This window comes from Petromyzon marinus, chromosome 1 (genome assembly GCF_048934315.1).
Source record: "Petromyzon marinus isolate PM22_M1 ecotype Great Lakes invasive population chromosome 1, UKy_Petmar_22M1.pri1.0, whole genome shotgun sequence".
Taxonomy (NCBI): Eukaryota; Metazoa; Chordata; class Hyperoartia; order Petromyzontiformes; family Petromyzontidae; genus Petromyzon; species Petromyzon marinus.
The window spans coordinates 22,086,407-22,106,786 of NC_133667.1; the positions used below are offsets into that span (position 1 = coordinate 22,086,407).

The 20,380-nt window shown below is 43.4% G+C and overlaps 1 long non-coding RNA gene across 1 annotated transcript in view; it reads right to left on the reverse strand.

The window, feature by feature from the left end:
* Positions 1–4,803, reverse strand: part of LOC142924114 (uncharacterized) — a 46,386-nt gene extending 41,583 nt beyond the window's left edge. The window contains exon 1 of the long non-coding RNA XR_012941274.1: positions 4,417–4,803. This is a non-coding gene — a long non-coding RNA (uncharacterized LOC142924114). The remainder of the gene's footprint in view (positions 1–4,416) is intronic.
* Between the last annotated feature and the right edge of the window lie 15,577 nt (positions 4,804–20,380).

Sequence of the window (20,380 nt, forward strand, 5' to 3'; positions counted from 1 at the left end):
CTTGCACAAATATAACCAATTTCCAAGCTTGTTCAAGGCAGCAAAACAACATTAAAAAAAAAAACAGTCCCAGACCACACCAAGACGAGATACAGTCCCTCAATAAAACTGTACATTAAAATTTAACTATCGCGACGCGTGTAAGGATGAAAGTTACAAATCACATTTGCAAATTGTTAACTGCCTTCATTACATTTACACGCGTGTATAAAAACATATATGTAAATGTGCATTGTACTTCCGATATACATTCAAGCGTGCATCACTCGATATGAATATATCTTATACTGGATGTCATAACTTACATTTTATTTATGCAATGCATGAGATAATAAATCTTTATTGGCTTTTCGGTCAATCTGTAAAGCCAGATTGACTGCCAAGGCTTGCGTCTGTTTTCTGTGTTTTGATGAAGAGATATCACCATATACAGGCATTTGAGGGCATTTTGAGGGTGATCAGTCTACAAATAGAGATGAAACCCGGGGAATGTTTTGTTACAAGATAATTTTTAGAACATGAGTGAAACCAAGAATATTGAATGGGAATCTACAGCGCAGCCAAGGTACAGAAGTTTACCACGAGCATTTCTATTTTACCAGTATACCTACATGGATCACCTATTTTAAAAAAAGGTCTCTCTGTATGTTTATACTTCACATACACTGCAAACTTCTATGGCAATAAATACAGGATACAATTATTACAGTAGTTTATCTATTACAATATTTTTCCCCATCATATCCGTTGGTTTAGGGACAATGTAGTGTATGCTGTGTGTTGCGTATAGCCTTTGAAATCATTAATTATTTTAATTGTTCTTGAAAAGGTTTACACATTAACCTAAACCCGAAGAAAAGAAAGAGGCGTTATCCTCGGTGTTTTTTTGTTACGATTCACCAATCACACGCCCTGCGGCATTTCCAAGTCTATCACATTCGTTAAAACACTTTTATTGTTCTTTGACATTAATTAGAGCACGGACAAAGATGATTATTTTTTCAATTAGACATCAAATCCAGCGAAAGACGTCGGAACTCCACCACGCTTAAAAACCGAACGCAGCAAAAACAAAAACCGAGCTTTCTTTTTTTCTCGCACGGACCGCAAACGAGAACAGGGCGTCTCTTTTTTTTTACAACAACAACAAAAAAAATATTCGTCGTCCCCTTTGGAGGTCATGCGCAATTTTCAAAGGGATGGGAAAAGCATATTAATTCCCACAGCAAAGTGTGTCCCAGTCGTCCCCGGCCACTGCCCACTCGGGTGGGGGGGGTGGGTGGGATGATAGGAGTCGTGGTTTCTCAAAATGTAAACAAGCCCCAACTTGCTTGTAGCGTTTCGTTTCTGCCTCCCTCCTCTCAACCCCCCCGACCATTTATAACCACCCCCTTCCCTCGCTGCCCACGGCAAGCCTGCGAAGCCAGCTGCGATCGTCATAATTGAGCCACTGCGAATGGAGATTCTGAACAAATAAATACGCGGAGGAGGGGTGGAAATTGTCTCCACATTACGCGCGCTACGCGGCGTCGTAAAAGAGGAAGGTATAAAGTCGAGAGCGGTTTTTTTTTTGTTGAAGTGAGAATTATATTTTTGTTTAAAGTTACGGGCGGAAGGGTCCTGCCGCCCGCCACCCATCACCACGGCTCCTGTGCCACTGAATGAACCGTTACGATTCGGGGGCCGTCGGTTTCAACCAAAGATTCAATTTATTTATTGTGTTACACGTTGTTTAAACTGTGTTCGTGAAGTGTACCGGTCACCAATTGGGTGGAGGGGTCTGCAAGCTAACCCATTATTGCATGCAACGTACATTTACGAGTTGATGTTTTTTTTAATTTTTTGAAGGGTTAAAGGTTAAAGCTCTGGCGCGTGGTGACTAAACGCGATGTTCTTTGAACTTTTGGCATCCTTAATCAAACGCTTACCGATTTGCGTCAAACATAACTCTTTCATGGCGGATATTATCGTGTACAGTACACCTATGAAATAAGGTGACACATAAAAGGGTAATGGATACAGTGTTGTAGATTATTGGTGGCACGGTGGGTACATTCGTCGATTAACGTTGATGTTTCAGCTCACAAATGTGACAACGGTGATCCACGTATTGTTCAATGTCATTGTGACGATGCTGTGCTGTGTGGGGGAGGTAAATTGTTCTATCCTTTAATACACAGAAAAAAATAAACCCACGATTTATTTACACAGCCGACTGCGCGTTCATTTTGTCCCCAGAGGTGGTTATATGCATTACTAGCTGTACTACCCGGCTTCGCCCGGGACTTAGATTCACCACGCCCGGCCGCCTTTGTCTCACCAGTGGCGATGTTCACACAACAGACCAGTTACTCGTTTGAGGCTGAGTCGACCTAGGGGAGGCCCAGGACCGGTTGAAATAATCGTCACCAGTGGTGTCCATGAGCGGGAATCGAACTCGGGTCGCCGGGTTCATAGCGCAGCACACTAACCACTACACTACAATGCGTTACGCTTCCACACACACACACAGACACACACAGACACACATACACAGCGCGCTAACCACTACACTACAATGCATTACGCTTCCACATGCGCGGGTCACGTAACAGATTTGACGTCACAGCTCACTTGCCGTGCAAAAAATAGATGCATTATTGAGCCCCCCCCCACCCCCAAAAAATAAGTGTATTTGTATAATTTTTGCATGGTGTACAGTCTGGAAAGTACCCAAATGGCAAATTTCAAGTTTGTTGCATGTCGGGAAGTACGCGAAACATTTTGAACAGACACACATAATCACAACTTTGCCTTTTAAAAAATGGAGAATGTGGAAATTTCCAATGATCCAAAGGGGATGCATGGATCCAGTGGTTTCACTTCACAGAAACAGGACAACAACGTTTGTTCGGGTGCCTCCTTCATCGGAGCATTAGGCCACCCACTAGGAAGAGCGTTTTTAAATTATAGCCCTTGTGCGCTATGAGCCAGCCATCTTAAAACACTGGCCTGTCAAACAATGCCCTGCTTATTTATTAATTGTTTACACGGTACACCTTTACGCATTGTGCCTGCACACATTATTTCACTGCACGTGGCATGAAATGTTCACCTGCTCTGCTTAATGTAACTGTCAGTTATTATTGTGTCTTCCCAATGCCCTTCCAATTGTGCTGGTGGCGTCTTGTCACGAGCTTAAGCGTCAATTCGGACCTCTCACAGAGCAGTGCATCGCCTTATGTCAAGGAATGGCCTGCAGAAGTTGATATCATAGAACTAGACCCCATGTCACTTCAAGTTACTGTATTTGAATCCATATGAAAGAGCAGTGATCCCCCATCTTTCTGGACCTACGGATCTTTGTCAACTCTCAACATTTTTTTGGAGACCACCATGCACCCATATACAAAAAAAAATCTCACTCAAAACCATTCTAAATTGTACTATCGGCAACCGTTTTTGCAGACCACTTCCCACGGCCTTGCAGACCAGTAACGGTATGCAGACCACAGGTTAAGAACCCCTGAACGAGATTGCTGCACTCCCCCACTGCAAGGATCAATGTTTGCCCCATGGTGATGAAACCAATGCAATATTAATATTTTTTCAAATTAAATGAAACCCCGAATTGAATACAATTGCTTTTTGTGTGTGTGTGTGTTTGCAGTCATTGGTGACCAAGCTGAGACCACCGTCAACTCGCCACGCGTGAGAACCCGGTTTAATCACGGGTGGCTGCCCAGATTTGATCTCAGCGGCGTCGGCTCAGTAGTCTGACCCCTTGCCTGAGCCACCTCTTGTTCAATGCCACTCAATATGTTCAATGGAAAGATTTTAAACCCTTGTTAACATGCAATGTTGACTCAACAAAGCATGCAATATTAACAATCGTGAATACAAAGGCGGAGAGACGATGCCTTAACACGTCACGAATAAACCACTGCGTAAGTCGAGCTGTACAGGTCTCCAATGTGCTTTCTGGTTGCATCACGTGTTGTTTAGATTCATGTCCGACGTTTCGCTTCACGTGCAAAGGAGCTTCGGGAAATTAAATGATCACTTTGGACATTGTGGTGAACAACAACGAGGTACAACCCGAAACACATCGGGCAGCAGCAGCAGCACAAACATAGCATAGAGTGGAGATTGCAATGCAGTAATTGAGGTTGCCAATGGACAATATGCTTGATGTGGACCAACATCACGCTCATTTAAACCGCAGTGTAATGCTTCACCAACAGCATGTTAGACACTGAAAAAGCAATGTGCTGTGTTGAAGTTGGATTAACTCAATTTCGCATAGATGCATGGGGTTTTTTTTGCATAGTATGTACTGCATACTACTGTACCGAAGTTTCGCCACCGATTTTTTTTATCTTAATTTTCATAGCGGCAAACCGCGGCACACAAAAAACACATCCTCCGTGCACTCACCGAGTCAGCGGAACCTTGCCTCCGTGTCAGAGAAGAGTGCCGGAAGGTCAAAGCCACGCAACAAAAAAAACATCAACAAAATTGAAGCTTAAACAGCGTCTTTTGTAAGCCCTGGCAGGATTGCCCCAACAATCTAACGGTACAAAACCTGTAATCATCCTGCAGTGGATTCACAAACAGTTGAAAATTTGTATTATAAAGAGCGGTTCACGAGCATGTTTTAGCTCTCTAAACTACACATTTGTTTTCATTAAAAACATAAGCCGCATTAAACCACGGTTACAAAAAAATAGGATACGAGTCTTAACACACGATTTAAACAACATTTAATGACTGGCTGACTGATTGGCTTGGGGAGTCAAGTTTTGTAATTAAGGTCCATCATAGTGTAGGCTCTATGTCCTCCAAATTTTAGTTTGACTCCAGGGACAAGCAGTAAACTGGCTTCTGTGCAATGATTATAGACAAGAGACATCGTGACTTCAATATGCCTTACGCATTAATAATTGACGCTAATTTATGCTCTAAACAGAGACTTGTGGAGCGGTAGCACGGTGGCGAGAACACTGCACTTTGAACCCAGCGGCTTGATTTTTTTATTGCTGGCCATTGTTAACATCTGCAGTGGGCCTAGGTCTTTCTTCACCAACCCGCAATGACCAGTGTGGTGAAATCTGCTCAAACAGCCCTCGTGACCAACAACGCAAGGGGAAACCTCCATCGAATTACTGTAGATTATTATTTTCATGAAGTGTGGTTCGTAACATGTAAAGCAACCGGCATGAGTTTATTTCTACTTTATATCTCAGATCTCGGCTAAGGCGATATGAAGGGAACCAAATGTACACACTTTGTGTGCGTTATTGGTGACTGAATCATTAAATACTTGCCATACTTGGGGAACTCGTTCAAATTACATATGGCTACCCAGTTCCTTGTCCTGAATCTCAGCACTGCTGGCTCATTGCTCAACATGAGCATTGTTCATCTTGGCCTACGAACCACATGGGGAAAAAATGTACAAAGACAATACGGTATTTCAGAAACCACCTCTTCTTCAGACTTAGTCCTAAGTTCCTAAATTCACAAGCAGGTTTGAATTTTAATAACCTGTCACAAAGTCAATATCCTGACTTTTGGCACCATTAGGAAACATCACAGAACAAAAGTAACGTGGTATATTGAATCAAAAATACTATTGAACCCGAGGCCTCAAAACATTCCTGTATGTTATGTTAATTCCTCTCCACGTTGTAATTTCATGATTGCTGATCTAAACATGGAGATCGCCACCTTCATAAAGCCCTACAAAGACAAAGGCTTTATGCTGCTAGGCACATAACTCTCGTTCGCCTACCCCTGCAGCAACCGAGGAAGGTTCTGTGTCAGCCGGGTCGGTCTGTTTAGCCATGGACGCCCCTGCATCACAAAGACCATACCGTTTTGAAAAAGTATAATTCAACGCCAAACTTCTGAGAGAGCCATCGTCACGTGGACGGGCAGCTAGCCATCCTAGTTGATCTAAACACGGTCAAAGCCCTCCTCCTGGTGGTTATAATGCACACTGCAGTATTTGGCTTGACACCTTAGCAATAATTGAAGATTTAGTCCAACATGGACTGAACACCCTGATGTTCCTACTCTGGTTAGGCACTGCCTTACCAACACTTACTTCACCTGGAATGGTACTTTCTACAAACAAAATGAAGGTACCCCCATGGGTTCCCCCTTATCACCAGTGATAGCGAATGTTTTCATGGAGAAATTTGAAACAGATGCTATCCAAACATCCACCCTACGTCCTTCCTTGTGGAAGAGATATGTAGATGACACTTTCGTCATTTGACCGCATGGCCTGCCAGCATTGAACCAATTTCTCAACCACATTAATTCCATACACCCATCCATCAAATTCACCATGGATGTGGAGAAGGATGGTAAGCTATCATTCCTGGATGTTTTGTTTGAGAAGAAACCTGATGGCTCTTTGGGACACTCTGTCTACAGGAAAGCCACCCACACAGATTCCTATCTGAAACCTGATTCCCACCACCATCCGGCACAGAAGAATTCCCTCATCAAAACACTACACCATAGGGCCCACTACATTTCTGACCAACACCACATAGCCTCTTGTTAGAGCAGCCCTTTTGCCCACTTCAGCAATTGTTTCTTGCTGTGGTTGTCCCACCTGATGATGGACGCTTTTGTTGCGCCCGAAACGTCGTGATTTAATTTATTTTGTTTTATTTTATACCTACGTGACTTTACCGAAAGAACCAAAGAGTATAGTATTTGGCTTGTATGTATAAAAAGCCAATACCGGACTGAAGCCAATTTATACAACAGTTTTAATTGTGGCTCAACTGCAAGGACATTGCAAGCCCATCACAGTACAACAACAACAGCAACTGCCGTTTGCCACAAAGTGGTGGTGAAATGAAGACGCAGATTGTGCCCAGCGAGGTGCACTTTGAGACTATAACGTGAAGTGCAGAAGGTTCGCTGACTTGAGATCAAGGAACACACACAGGTGTTATGAGTTATGACTGACTGTGATAGCATAAACTAGATTCGAAGCTTTCGTGACTGCAGGAATTACTCTTTGGTTCTTTCGGTAAAGTTATTATCTACGTGACTTTACTGAGATAGTATCGTTTAAGTTGAGTTTATTATGCTCAATCAGGTGAGAGCTTAAGACACCAGGATAGTCGTATTTGTAACCTGGGTTACCAAAATGGCAAAAGCAAAACGAATACAATTAACTAAAGTACAGCAATTAAGCAAATAGAAATCAGTGCAAAACAAAACAAACATGTCACACCACCTGCTCTCCCCACTGTGACAACTTAATGTGTAGCAGGCCACCCAATGTTCATACGTTGTGAGCGTCGCTCCTAAGCCCACCGTTGTTGTTGTAGAACGACTGCCTCCAGCTGCCCAGTAGCTTCCTGCATGAGCCTCTTCCACAGAGGCCCATTTTGACACTGAGGGCACCAGCCGCGTGAATCCATCACATACAATATGTACAAAATGAAAAATATAATCTTAAAATTTTAACATATATTATAGTATGTGTGTATGTATCGAGAGCTTGCGAATTTATATTAGTGTAGTGATTACCCCTCCTGGTCAACAGATGGCACCCTGTCATTACATTAGTACAACTCGAAAAACAACAATTTAGCGATATACTGTAATTCTGTCTGCATTGTGTCATGGGGAAACCCTACATGACTTTGCCAAGCCCCAAAATGTAACGTACTTTGTATTAACATGGGGTGTCTGTAAATGTATCAACAGCACCAGATTTATACTACGTGGTTGAAATGTTGGCAACTAATTCCTTGACGTTTGTTTTACTGAAGATCTTGTAGTGATTTTCAAAAGCATGTCATAATAGCAGTCGAAACAGATGTTGGCAAACAGCTGGGACTTTTTTTAAAATCCCTGAATGCGATATGTCACCAACACCATAACGGATATGTGGAGGTTTGAAACTCCTCGATAACATCTTCACACTAGCAAGTGTGTGTTGATTGGTTTTGTCAACCAAGCTCAAGCTTCTGCCTTGTAATAAAAATAAAACATTGTATAAGAATGATTGATACCGTTATGGGCAATCTGTAAATGTGCAGCAGCCTTGACCTTTCCACAATATATAAAAAGCTTAGCACGTGGCAAGTAAAAATAGATGGGCAATAGAGAGTAGCATAGCAACTGTTACCTGGCTCACTCTTAATTAGGATTATCAATGCTGCGTAGAGGCATCTGCTGCTGTTTTTAAACATAAAATAGCAGTTTAAGTATACATAAAACTCTGAATTTACGGTTAGCGAGAGGAAAAGACCATCCGAGTTGCCTTATTTAATCAATACTGTATTGTGGCTTAGAGTTAGATATATATACACCAGCGATAATGCGGAGTTTAAGAAAAAGTTATATTGAAAAAAAAGTATCAGATTGTTTTGGTATTCAGGTCTAATTTTGGATTTTCTTTGTTTTTTTCACATGTAAATAAATTATATTTGGATATCTTTGATCATTTATGCACAAATGTATTAATTTGAACGAATGAATATGTACACCGCACCTCGGACATCTATTGAAAGTGGACCAGAATCAAAATGACAAAATAGAGAAGCAGGCGTTAGCAGACTGGAGTTGCATTTGGAAAGCTGAACCTCTTAACTAAAAGTAGCATCAATGTGCCTGAAGAAAAGTTTTGGATCGGTGAAAACTACCGTGCTATGACATTGATCACAAACGCCGTGGTCATTAAAGAGAAGAAGGAAAAACAAACTGAACAAAAACTGAAAAATCTTGATTTGAAGCTTTCGTGACTGCAGGAATCCACGCTTTCCTCTGAGATGTGTTGTCGCCCTGTGCTCCTCCCCTTACATGAATAGCCACGTTTCCTCAAATTGTCGGTACCAACGACGAATGCTCTTTGACATTGGCGGATCAATGCCAAAGCGCCGTTGAAACGCACGCTGCACCGCAATTACGGATTCAGTCTTGCTGAACTGCAGAACGCAAAACGCCCCTTGTGTTGCGGGGGTCACCGTCTGGCGAATGACTGAGGCTAGGGGCTGTTTGTGCGCTGGGAGAGGCATCTAGCGGTGATCATTTGAAACTCTATGCCCCGCCCTTTCAAGTGGTAAGGGTTTCATTCATGGGCGGTTCGTGGTTGCAGAGATATAGCGATTTCAAATCGGGTCCATCGTTTTGAAACACCCTGTAGTAACGTACAGGGTGGGAGGCAAGTGCAGTGAGGCGCGTTACAGTCCGGGACGAACTGGCATGTGCCTGTGACCTCCAAATGTAACGATCATGAGAGTCGATCTTGGATTCATTCCGAAACAGGCCCATGAGTAACCCCCCCCCCCCCACGCCATTCAGGTTCCATTCCTCGCGATGAATACATCTGCATCGCCTGGGCCAGGGCTACGTGCAGGTTAATGCTGCCTAAAACCATTACCTGCCCCGCATCAGTCGGTATGGCAACGGTGTCGGGAGAGGCAGAGGTTGCTTGACACTCGTGCCTTCATAACAGTTGCTCTTCTGTGACTTGCTGACCTTATGGTGTGCTTGATAACAGTTTGAAATATTGAGGGGGGTTTTTTTCCGAATTAAAAAAAATGGTTCTTCGTGTTGTTTTGGTTGCCGACCCTAGACCATGGCTGACGATGATGATGATGATGCACTACGGCTGCATGAATGCCAAACAGAGTTGTACGTGCTACTGCATATAATGCGCGCGTGTAAAAAAAAACATACACATGTATATATGCAACATACGGTCACAAAAGATGTGTATACAGATGCATAATTAATCGAAATGTTCATGGAAATCGCATATAAATCCTATACAAAAAAGTTTAGTTTTAGTTTATGCATTCAAGTAGTTTCAGAAGATGACGAATATTACCGAAATTCCAGCAGATGGCACCGTGGATGTTTGAGAAACATTGCGTCCTCTCGTCAACAACATTATTTTTAGTTCTGTGCAGTTTGTTGCCGGAATGCTGCCCCAAGGGTTCCAGTAAGCAAAATGGAATAACATTCCAGAGATCACCGGTTCGATGCAAACTTACCATGGTAGTTGAATAATGGGTGCATTTATGAAAATCCTCCTGTGTCTGTCCACCCAGCAGTATAAATGAATGCACAGCATTAACTATTTTTTTATTTTACCAGGTAAAGCCCCGTGAGCTATATATCTGTTTCAGAAGCGACCTGGCCACAAATGATAGCTCAACGAAGTGGCTTATCATGTGGAAATATATAGCAGTCAAATACTCGAAACGCATGTTTCTAAATGTGGAGGGAAAAACCGGAGGAACCTTGAGAAAAATACACACAGCCGCAGGGAGAAAGACACCGCAAACTCCAAATATACAAGCGTCAGGGTCGGCATTAACCCCACGGCGTGCTGTATACCAGGCGAGGGAGTTAACATCTCGCCACCGTGGCGTCCCCAGTGAGTCGCACCCGCCAGTTATTTATGTTGTTGCTACACTTGTATCCAGGAAAGCCTCACTCAGTCCCAAGGCTCTTTCTTTTTCAGGAGGGGCACCTACCAAATGTTTACAAAAGGGGGTGACGATTGCTGTGTTTCCCAAATCAGTAATTCACAAGCAATAAAAAAACATCTGGCCTATTTGGACACGTCGACACTCGCACAGAATCTCTGAAGCACGTCCTAGTATCTTCAACGTTCAATGCGAAACAGACGACACGCATTTTAAGGTTAGTACGCAACACAGTATTAACGTCTGCAACAAAATTAATGACGAACGCGCTACAGATCCTGCCTATGTCCGATTTATTGGAGGCCCTTTCTGCCGACAGTGGTGTGAGCAGACAACGGCAAGGCTGCACCGTCGTCACCTTTAACCTTTTTCTACCGTTCTGTCAGTTTGTTTGTGTATTGCACACCTGTGGTGGATGGTCAGAATCAGAATCAGAAAGGGTTTTATTCGCCATGAAAGTTCACACCGACACGGAATTTACTTTGGCAGGATGGTGCATACATTCAACATATAGGAATCTAAAATCTCAATTAAGTTTTAAACAAGTCTTACTATAATAATAAGGGTTAAAAGTCTAACTAACACCAAGGGGCTGAAGTATATAAAATTGAATACATATCGAATATAAAATAGCTTTAAGATATAATTAAAAAAAAAATACAAATAGGTTAACATAGTTAATATCGGCAAGGTGTCATGGTGGTGATGGAATGGGAAGGCCGCGAGTGAAAAGACTGGCTGATGATATTGATGGTGACATTTTTCATTCCCAGCGTCAGATTATGGGATGTCGGTACGTGGAATCTTGCGTGTTGTATCCACAGCCAATCAAAACGGGGCTCTACTGGCCAAGAGGCTCCGTGGGGTTGGAGATTTCGCTTCCCTGCTAATTATGATTCAAACCAGTTTTAATAAAATATACATGTCTAACTTTGAGATTAGACTAAATTAAGCCAAATCTGTTTTTTAATTCGTTTTTTTTTATCATTCCCCCACCCCCATTCACCTGATTTGTTTCAATATTATTGCACTGTACTATGTCGTGACATGAGGAAATGTCCATTCAGAATGATCTCAGAGCCATCCATAAAAGCAGCCCATTTGATAACAGACCTACTTCTGAAACCCATTCAAGTGGCCTCTTATGCACACTGTTAGAAAACAGCCTGTTTTATAATGTGGTTTAAAACACAGACCTACTTCTGATGTACCTTTAAGTGACTGATTTCGCACACTAAGGATCACTGCACTTTAAACTGTAGCGATTTACAGATGTTAATTGCATGGTCAAAGATACATTTTTATTTATGTATTCTTGGAAATGGAATTTTTAAAAATAAAGTAAAAAAAAATCGGAGTTCCTTTTTATTACGCAGTCTTTAATGGACTGACACCATCAACTCACTATGGTTGAGAACGCTGTGCAATCACTTTTAGCAGCCCAGATTCAAACCCAGGATCTCAGTGGTGCCAGCTCAATGCTCTGACTTCGGAGCCACTTGGCCACCCCTCCACCACCTAATTTTAACACAAACATGCCTGGCATGTTGAACCTATGGCCAAGCACATCTCACTTCTGTTCGCCCCATGGCGTCGCAACCGATTGCAGGTTCAGTTCAGGTAAAAGTGTGCGGCATGGGTTGCTAGTAGAGCAACCTACCACCTGTTTTAGTTTTCCCAGGATTGTCCACTTCTTGAGGTAGCTGTCCTGGGAAATATTAAAGTCTTCCCGGGACGATACAAGTCCCTCGTTTTGTCGTGTGTGCAATAATAAATAAATCAATATTACATGTATGTCCCAATATCGCCCTCAATAAGGTTGGCACCACTCAAGACAATGCACTTACAGTACACGTAGTAATCCATCATTATGGTTTAGTGAAATATTATTTCCATGATGTGTGCTGGTATTTTGTTACCTCACACGTGGAAAACCTAGTTGCCAGAGGGACAGGGTGCCTTGCTCGCTTGGGAATGGCTTGGCCTGTGAGGATTTGCCATGGTTACGTGCCCTCTTGGGTTCAGCCCAGTTAAAGTACCAAGCCCACTTCCCAGTGGTCATGGAAATGCGGCATAAGAGTAAATGTATGTATGTTGAACTTATTTTCTCACCGTACGAAGCCAACCGCGCTAATCGGAGGTGCGACTTCATTTCACGCGGCCCCCGTAGCCACGTGTGGGCCTTGCCACCGCACAAATCGGGCACTAGAGGGGGAGAATATTTCCAATGCGGCAACAACACTGGGTGGCGATGTGGTCTAGTGGTAGCGTGTTCGCCACACGATGCAGAGTATTCACCGTTCAAATCTAGCGGCCAACCGTGATAAGACGTGCAGTTTGCTTCACGCAGTGAACGTTAAACATCCTCTGACGGCATTCGTGAGAGTGCGTCATTTTTTAAATTCGAAATTGCTTGCCAATTTACTCATTTGGAATGATAAAGCAATAACTGCCCCTACTTACAGACCAATTAATGAGACGACCGTGGTCTCTTGAGTTCTCACCTGGAAATCTAATTTACCCACATTCAGTCTCATTTTTGAATTACAGCGATTGGAGATATTGGTGGGAAATGCTAAGTACCTGGTCTGGTTCTGAATATATATTAGCGTCCAGAGAAAAATGATTTAAAAGCAACGTTGAATTTTGTTGACGTAGCATTTTACCCTTCTTAAAATGGCGTGCGCTGAAGCGTATGTTGAACCACCTCGGCAAAGGGTGATGTGGAAATGTTTTTTTTTTAGGAATGGATCCAATAAGATTAGAAAAGATAATGTTTGCACAAGTGGAATACTCAAGCCGCAAAAGTGCTGGTAACTTATGTCTATTTGCACAGTTTTTCTACAGCCAGTGATGATCTCACGTGTGACGTGTGCAAATACTCTAAAGAAATTAAACTGACCTTACATCTAAAATGGTGAAAGAGTCTTGAAGAAGCTCTTTCCGGGTTAAATCTTTTTTAATTATTCATGTTACAACTGGAAAATGTGTGAATTTCCGTATATGTTTGCAGGGCAAAACAGGACAGAAAGTCCTAAATATACATAGCCAGTTTAACATTTCATAAAACGGTCAAAACAATTAAATTCACAATTTGTGACATTGTTGGTGATGTCGAGAGATTGGCATGTTTTCACACCAGACAAACAGGAACATTTGCCAACGAGGTCAATTGGGTCCTCTGATTATTTTGTAATCCCTTCCCAATAGGTTTCAGGAAGAGATGTTAACTACCTCGCTTGGTATACAGGAGGTCATGGGCTCGATCCACGACCTCCTCACGCCTGTTTGTATGGAGTTTGCATGTTATCCCCGTGGTCCCGTGGATTTTTCTCTGGGTCCTTCGGGTTTTCCCTCCACATTTAGAAACATGCGTTTGAAGTATTTGATACTGCTATCATTTTCCACGTGATAATACGCTTGATTGAGCTATCATTTGTGGTCACGCCGCTTCTGAAAAAAGAGCTATATAGCTCAGTGGGCCTTACCTGCTAAACCAAATGAAAAGTTAATGTTTTACCTCCAAATTCTAGGTGTGTAGTTTTGGGATGGTAACGTGAAATTGCTTCCAAGTAATGTCAGTCCCACACGGGAGGTCAGAAACCTTGGTTTTCAGTTTCACCAATCATTATCCTTTGAGGCACATATATCTAAGGTGGTTCAAATTGTATTTTTCCACCGAGGAAATATTTCCAGAATCCATTGCTTCCTGTCACTTGGTGACGAGGAGAGACTGGTCCATGCTTTTGTGTTATCCCGACTTGACGACTGCAACCCCTTACTGGTTGAGATTCCGAGCAAAGTGCTAGGCAGACTTCAGCTTGTTCAAAATGCAGCTACTAGAGTGCTAACACCACGTACACCATGCCGTGAGCACATTACACCAGTCCTCTTATCTCTTCATTGGCTACCAGTCAAATTCCGAGTGGGTTTTAAGATACTGCCCTTAACCTACTAGGTTGTTGGGGGGCGTCTATGGCGCCCCCCAACAACCACAGCCTGCGGCGGCCCCCAACAGACTGGTCAAGTAAATCCTTACGATCCACTCGCACAGCGTGGATTTAAGTACTAATGTAATTAGAACCGTGTGTATATGTCCGTACGTAATAAATGTGTGTGTAGTGCACGTGTGTTTTACCGTCCAAAGTATTATTGAAAAGTATTATTGTAGAGTACTGTAAAAAGAACGCGAACGGCTTTGCTCTACTTGAGGACTTTCAATAAGTCGAATAAGAGCGGCTTTACGCGGCTTTCACTTAAAACTTTCACTCTACATACCTTTTTTGACTATCCCGCGATGTAACTTTAATGTGAATGAATGAAAATGTATTTAAACTTTAGTTGTGATATTTGCATTCACTTCTAAGAGCTATGACTTATTAATCACTGAAATAACTGTTAGGATTATTTGCAAGGTGTTAACTTAAGGGGTCTTAGGAATTGGTGGGGGGGGGGGTCCCCGTCCCCCTCAGCCCCCACCCCTGGGGGCTCTGGGGTGTCAATCTCCGGTCACGGGGGGGGGGGGGGGCTCGTATCTTAAGGGGTCTTATGGAGGGGGAGGGGGACCCCTCCCCCTCCATAAGACCCCCCTGTCGGCCCGTGAGCGTGGTGGCAGACCAGCTGCCCACAGCGCCTTATTACGGTACAATATCACCTGGGGGGCGTACATGTTTGTGAGAGGCGCACCTCTGGTTGGCTGCTTGCTCGCGGTCACGTGACGCACTTCAACCAATCCGTGCCGCGTTAATCACAAAATGACATAGTCACAGAATGACAGAATGACAGACCTGGGTGTTTTTATATATTTATAATGCGCTAAAAGGGCTCACCCCACATTATTTGCAGGAACTAATACATCAAAATCCTTAAGACGTCAAAATCCTTAAGATCTTCTGATATCCAACTGATCAACACTCTCAGGTCTACGTTGCGCTCTGTTGGTGATTAATAACCAGTCAAAATTAATAATAATTAAACAGCAAAAACACTTCCGTATAATTAGCGCCATTTTAATTCTAATAAACATACTCGTGCATTCATTTAAGTGAATATTAAATAAGTTGAGAGTGTCAGTACGAATGGTTATAAGAGTTGAATCGTTTCTTTTTCAGACGGATCAAATGTGAACGTAAGTCAATTTAAGTAATTCGGCTAAAGTACTTTCTTCTCTAATCCACAGAGACGCCAGATGACCCCGTGTGGGACAACGAAGTGAAACGGTTTACAGATCCCTCGGGTTTCATGCCAACAAAGACAACGATCCCCCAGTATAGCCTTAATAGACTGACTATTTGGGCAAGTGCTGTTAGCGAGCACCTATGAAGGCCGGCACGGCACACGAGGGGATGGGTGGCCAACACCACGCCCGGTCGTCTGATCGGCAGCACTCGTTAAGGCGGCAACACTTGAAGATTTCACGTTGAATTGTTCCCACCCCCCCCCCAACCGCTCATTTACAATTGTACTTCCACTTTAGTTGCAATAAAAGTTGTTTGTCCTTACCACCGAGGGGGGCATTAACATTGCGTGACCTCGGCGCTTCAAAAAATAGCGATGAAATCCGGCCAGAGCCAGGATAGACTGGGTCGCTTTTAATTCATCCTCTCTTACGGATGCAAAGCTCAGCTTTGCCGCACGCTAGGGGTCACGATAAAGCGGTCACCACGATGGGGGGGGGGAGGGGGGGCACGTTGGTCACGCGAGAGCTAAAAACAGATCCCTGTGTTACTCGACATTGAGCAGAGGAAAAAAAACATGTAATTTTTTTTACCTTGAACTTTTGAAAAAGAAATCCCCTCCCGATTGCGTATCTTTGTTTGTTTGTTTATGATCATGAAGATTTCACGTTGAATTGATGAGCACGGCTGGCTACGTACGGTGCGAAAGAAGTTCAGAGTTCACACATAGATGAAATCAAGCGGCAGGACTGTCAGGGCACACCTTGGAGGTCGCGTGGCTGCTGTCCAGCAGCTGTGGAATCTGGCAGAGCGTGGCGAGGTGCGGTCGCATTAACAACGGCTTTGGCCGTGATGGCATCTTGGTCTTGACCCTGAATCGCTTGACCACTGCACGTTTCTATTCGGAGCGAAACTATTCCAGCCCCGAGCTGTTGTGAAGTGGCACTGTAGGTTTAGTACATTTTATTTATTGCGGGCGGCAAATACACCCATGAAACTAAATTATAAACATCAGATACTGTTTGATAAACTGAGAACACCAAGTGTAACATTCATTTTTGTGAGCCTCTCACTGTGATTACTCTCCGAGGTTGCCGGTTCGATCTCCCGAGCTGACAATGGTGCAAGTTTCTTAAATCCCCACCCCCGGCTCTGTCCGCCCTGCGGTATCAATCGATGCCCCACAGTTATTCAATCGGCAGGTCACGTGTGGAGGGTTAATGTGTGTGTACTCCCGCCCTCTCCCAAGAGGTCTGGAAGAGAGTAGGCCAAACTACACTCGAGAGCTCCCTATAGTGGAGGCCAGTCTGCCAGCAGTAGCGCGAATGAGAAATTGCAGGGCTGCACCTTTTACATTGATATGAACGATACTTATACTCGGCAACTCAGTACAAGAACACTGTTGGGATGGACATCTGCAATGGCAAACTATGCACACGCAAACCTGTAACGTCACAATAGTTGGATGAAATTCAGTCTTGCACATGCAGCGCATTCATTGACTCATCCATGTAAGAATACTCTTATTTATGATGTCCGCTGTGAGTGGAACAAAGGAGGAAAACGATACCAACGAGACGTGAAAAGTACACAGTACCGATGGAACAGCAGCCAGTTAAAATGAGACAATGCAAATTGAACAGACGTAGCAAGAGAAGACGGATGCCACAAACAAGAGAGGCAAACGCCCGAGACTCGCAATGCAAACGAGACGAACAAAAAATCGATCCTTGAACCGAATATTGACCACCGTGTAGCGTGCAAATTCATCAAAGCACCCGGGGGAGGGGGTGAAGGTTGGGGGGGGGGATCCTCATTCTCCACATGCCTACTGCACAGCATTCATCCATTAATTCATGCATTCGTGCATGTCAACGTAGTGCCCATGTCTGCTGGATATCGTAACCCAGGGCAGAATGCACAGCTTGACGTTGTATTGCTGGTGTGCGAAGCTGCATCCGTAATCCTTTCTATTGTCTCGAGTCAATAATACCAATGCGAGTTGAGGCCAAGCTGGAATTACCATTTTGGCAGTGAAAATTGCACGGGATTAAAAAAAAGTGCATCATTCCATGCGGGGATTCGTGGCGCAAAAACCCCTATATAAGTTCAAATTGTTAACGCAGCACAGGTTCAGATGGGTGTCGCCATGCAAATGGTATGTTCGCAGTCAACACAAATGTCCCTCCTGTGCAATGTCAGCCATGGACGTGCCAACGGCAAACTGTGCAATGAAACGAACTGCAGTGATTTATGTGGACAATATTCGAGATGTATGTTGAACTTCTTTCGCACCGTACGTTGCTAACCGTGCTAATCGGAGGTGCGGAGGACTGACAACAAACTGAACACAAAAAAGCAGCTCTAAATACATTTGTTTTCAATTCAGATTTAAAAGTGCGTAGCTCCAATGGATTCCTAATATCGCGTGCGTTCCAGACGGCCGCAGAAGCGCATCCGAAAGCACGCGATACAGTGGCCGTCTTTGTGTGATGGTTAGCCAAAAGCCGCTGATGCAAAGATAACCGAAGGTTGCGTGATGGTTTATAATGTAATTTTACTTCAGCCTCCCATTTACTTTTTCAAATCTTCGTTTGGGTAGTAAATGTAGCACAGTTCCTTTATCAATCCACTGCTGTATGAAGTCCTCTCACGTATTTCGGTCACGGGGGTTGTTTGACTATACTTCACCGCGCTGGTCAATACAGGTTGCTGAAGGTGGTGCCCAGGAACGGTTTTCATAACACTCGCTCTCTGCTTTGGTTATTATTGGGCGATGACTATATCAGGCTGGTACGCCAAGCAGTCAACATGCTTACCACTAAGCCAGCGTACACGGGGCCTGCCATTAGGTTGCATTCCCCCACTGTGTAGAAATATTTGTGGAAATTTACCAATGGATGTCCACGTTTTTTCTGTGCGGTGAATGTTCTAGGGCCTGTTGCCACTACATACCACTAACAAGATGAGGACATTGGTTATGTGTATGCAATTGTTGGCTTATGCGGTGAATGTATATTTACTATATTTTATAAAAAGTCAGCCATAATCGCATTTGTCATTTGTCTTGGATATTTGGCAATGCTGCTGCATTGGCAACGTTGGCGCAAGCAAAATGAACAAAAAACTCAACACACTCGTCAACAACACTGCCTTAAAAGATACAAAAATATATATATATTTAATCGGCGAATTTTCAGGCACGAGCCCTTCTGCATAGCACCATAGGATATGACTGATGGTACTTATTCGATCAATTGTAGAAAAAGCTTTCCTAAAATCCAGCTTGCTTATGTGCTCGGTGGGCCTGTAAAATCGCAATTCTGTGTTTTTTTTGTGATATCCATGAGCAATTTAGCAACTAATTAAAGGAGGCTAATGGGTTTTATAGTTTTTGAACATCAGTTTTGTCTCCCTTTTCAATCAGAATATTGGGATATTTAATTTATCTGTAAACAGATGGGGAACAGGGTTAATCGTTTTGCTTGAACAGCTGATCTTGCTTCTTTGATGACGTTCACAGTTATTGTGACTATTGAGATTGATTGTGGCATCGCAGAACCATGAGGGATGGTGGCAGCATGGGGTAGACATTCATCCAGCAGTCGATAGAACATGGATGTGTGATAAGGAGTTCCCCAGCACCAGGAGTGCAACATGACACGCAAAGGCGAACTCCTCCATACTGCATCAAATAGTTTTCAACAATTTCACTGCGTCTCTAGTATAGGGCATTACCACTGCTGCCAAGCGTACGTGCGTTTAAAGCTGTGCATGCCGCCCTTACACCAGATTCCCTAACAGTTCCATCACTCCAGCATCACACGGGTCAAACAATTTGATTTGTCATTTATTGTCTTTTACTTGCCACGTAACAAGGTACGACAGGTCATTGTGAGAAGCATAGGTCGAGACAGTGCTTTTACGGAGTGGATTTTTTGTTGTTGTTGCACTACATCTAACCACTTTGGGAGAGTAAAGAGGTCACCGTTTAGGTGTCAAATGATGACTGTTAGAGACAGGAATGATGTCGGTGTTACTGTGTGGGTCAGAGATCTAGACGTTAACAAAGAAACCGGGATACATTCATATCTGGCCTGTGAATATAGGTGCACGCAGAGGAATGCTCGGAATGTTCATGGCGGGAAAAAAAGCAACACAGCTTGGCATTCCAGCATAAACAATATAAATAAAGCATTGTATACGTAATCAGGAAGGGGCGTTTATGTTGGCTGAGCAACAGTGTAGGAGGGCAGTTTAACAGCACTACAGTGTTGCCAACTAAGCTATTCTATCGCCAGATCTAGCCAATTTTTGGGTTTCCCGAGTGACACATTCTTGTCAAAGCAACTACCAGTCAAAATCTAGGCGACAAAATAGTGCATAATTAGGAGGGATTCCACGTACCTATAGATTATGCTGGATTGGTTTACGCTGTGTAATATTAAGTTAAATTGTCTGATGACATTTTTATTACGCTAAACAGTCTATCTAATTACACTTACTGACTTTTGATGTTTGTTTGACAACCTTCTGGCTTAAGGAGTTGACAACATTGCATTGGAGTGGCACCCAGAGGCCAGATACCCAGGGGAAGACGATGTGACGCTGTTAGAGTGAAGCTCAGGGTCGTCTGCTGACTGTAAACAAGTTATAGGATCTGGAAAAACGAAAAGAGAGGTGGTAAAGTCTGGTGACATCCACACCATTGGTCCGTGTTGAACTCTTTATCTCCACATGGCGCAATTGAAT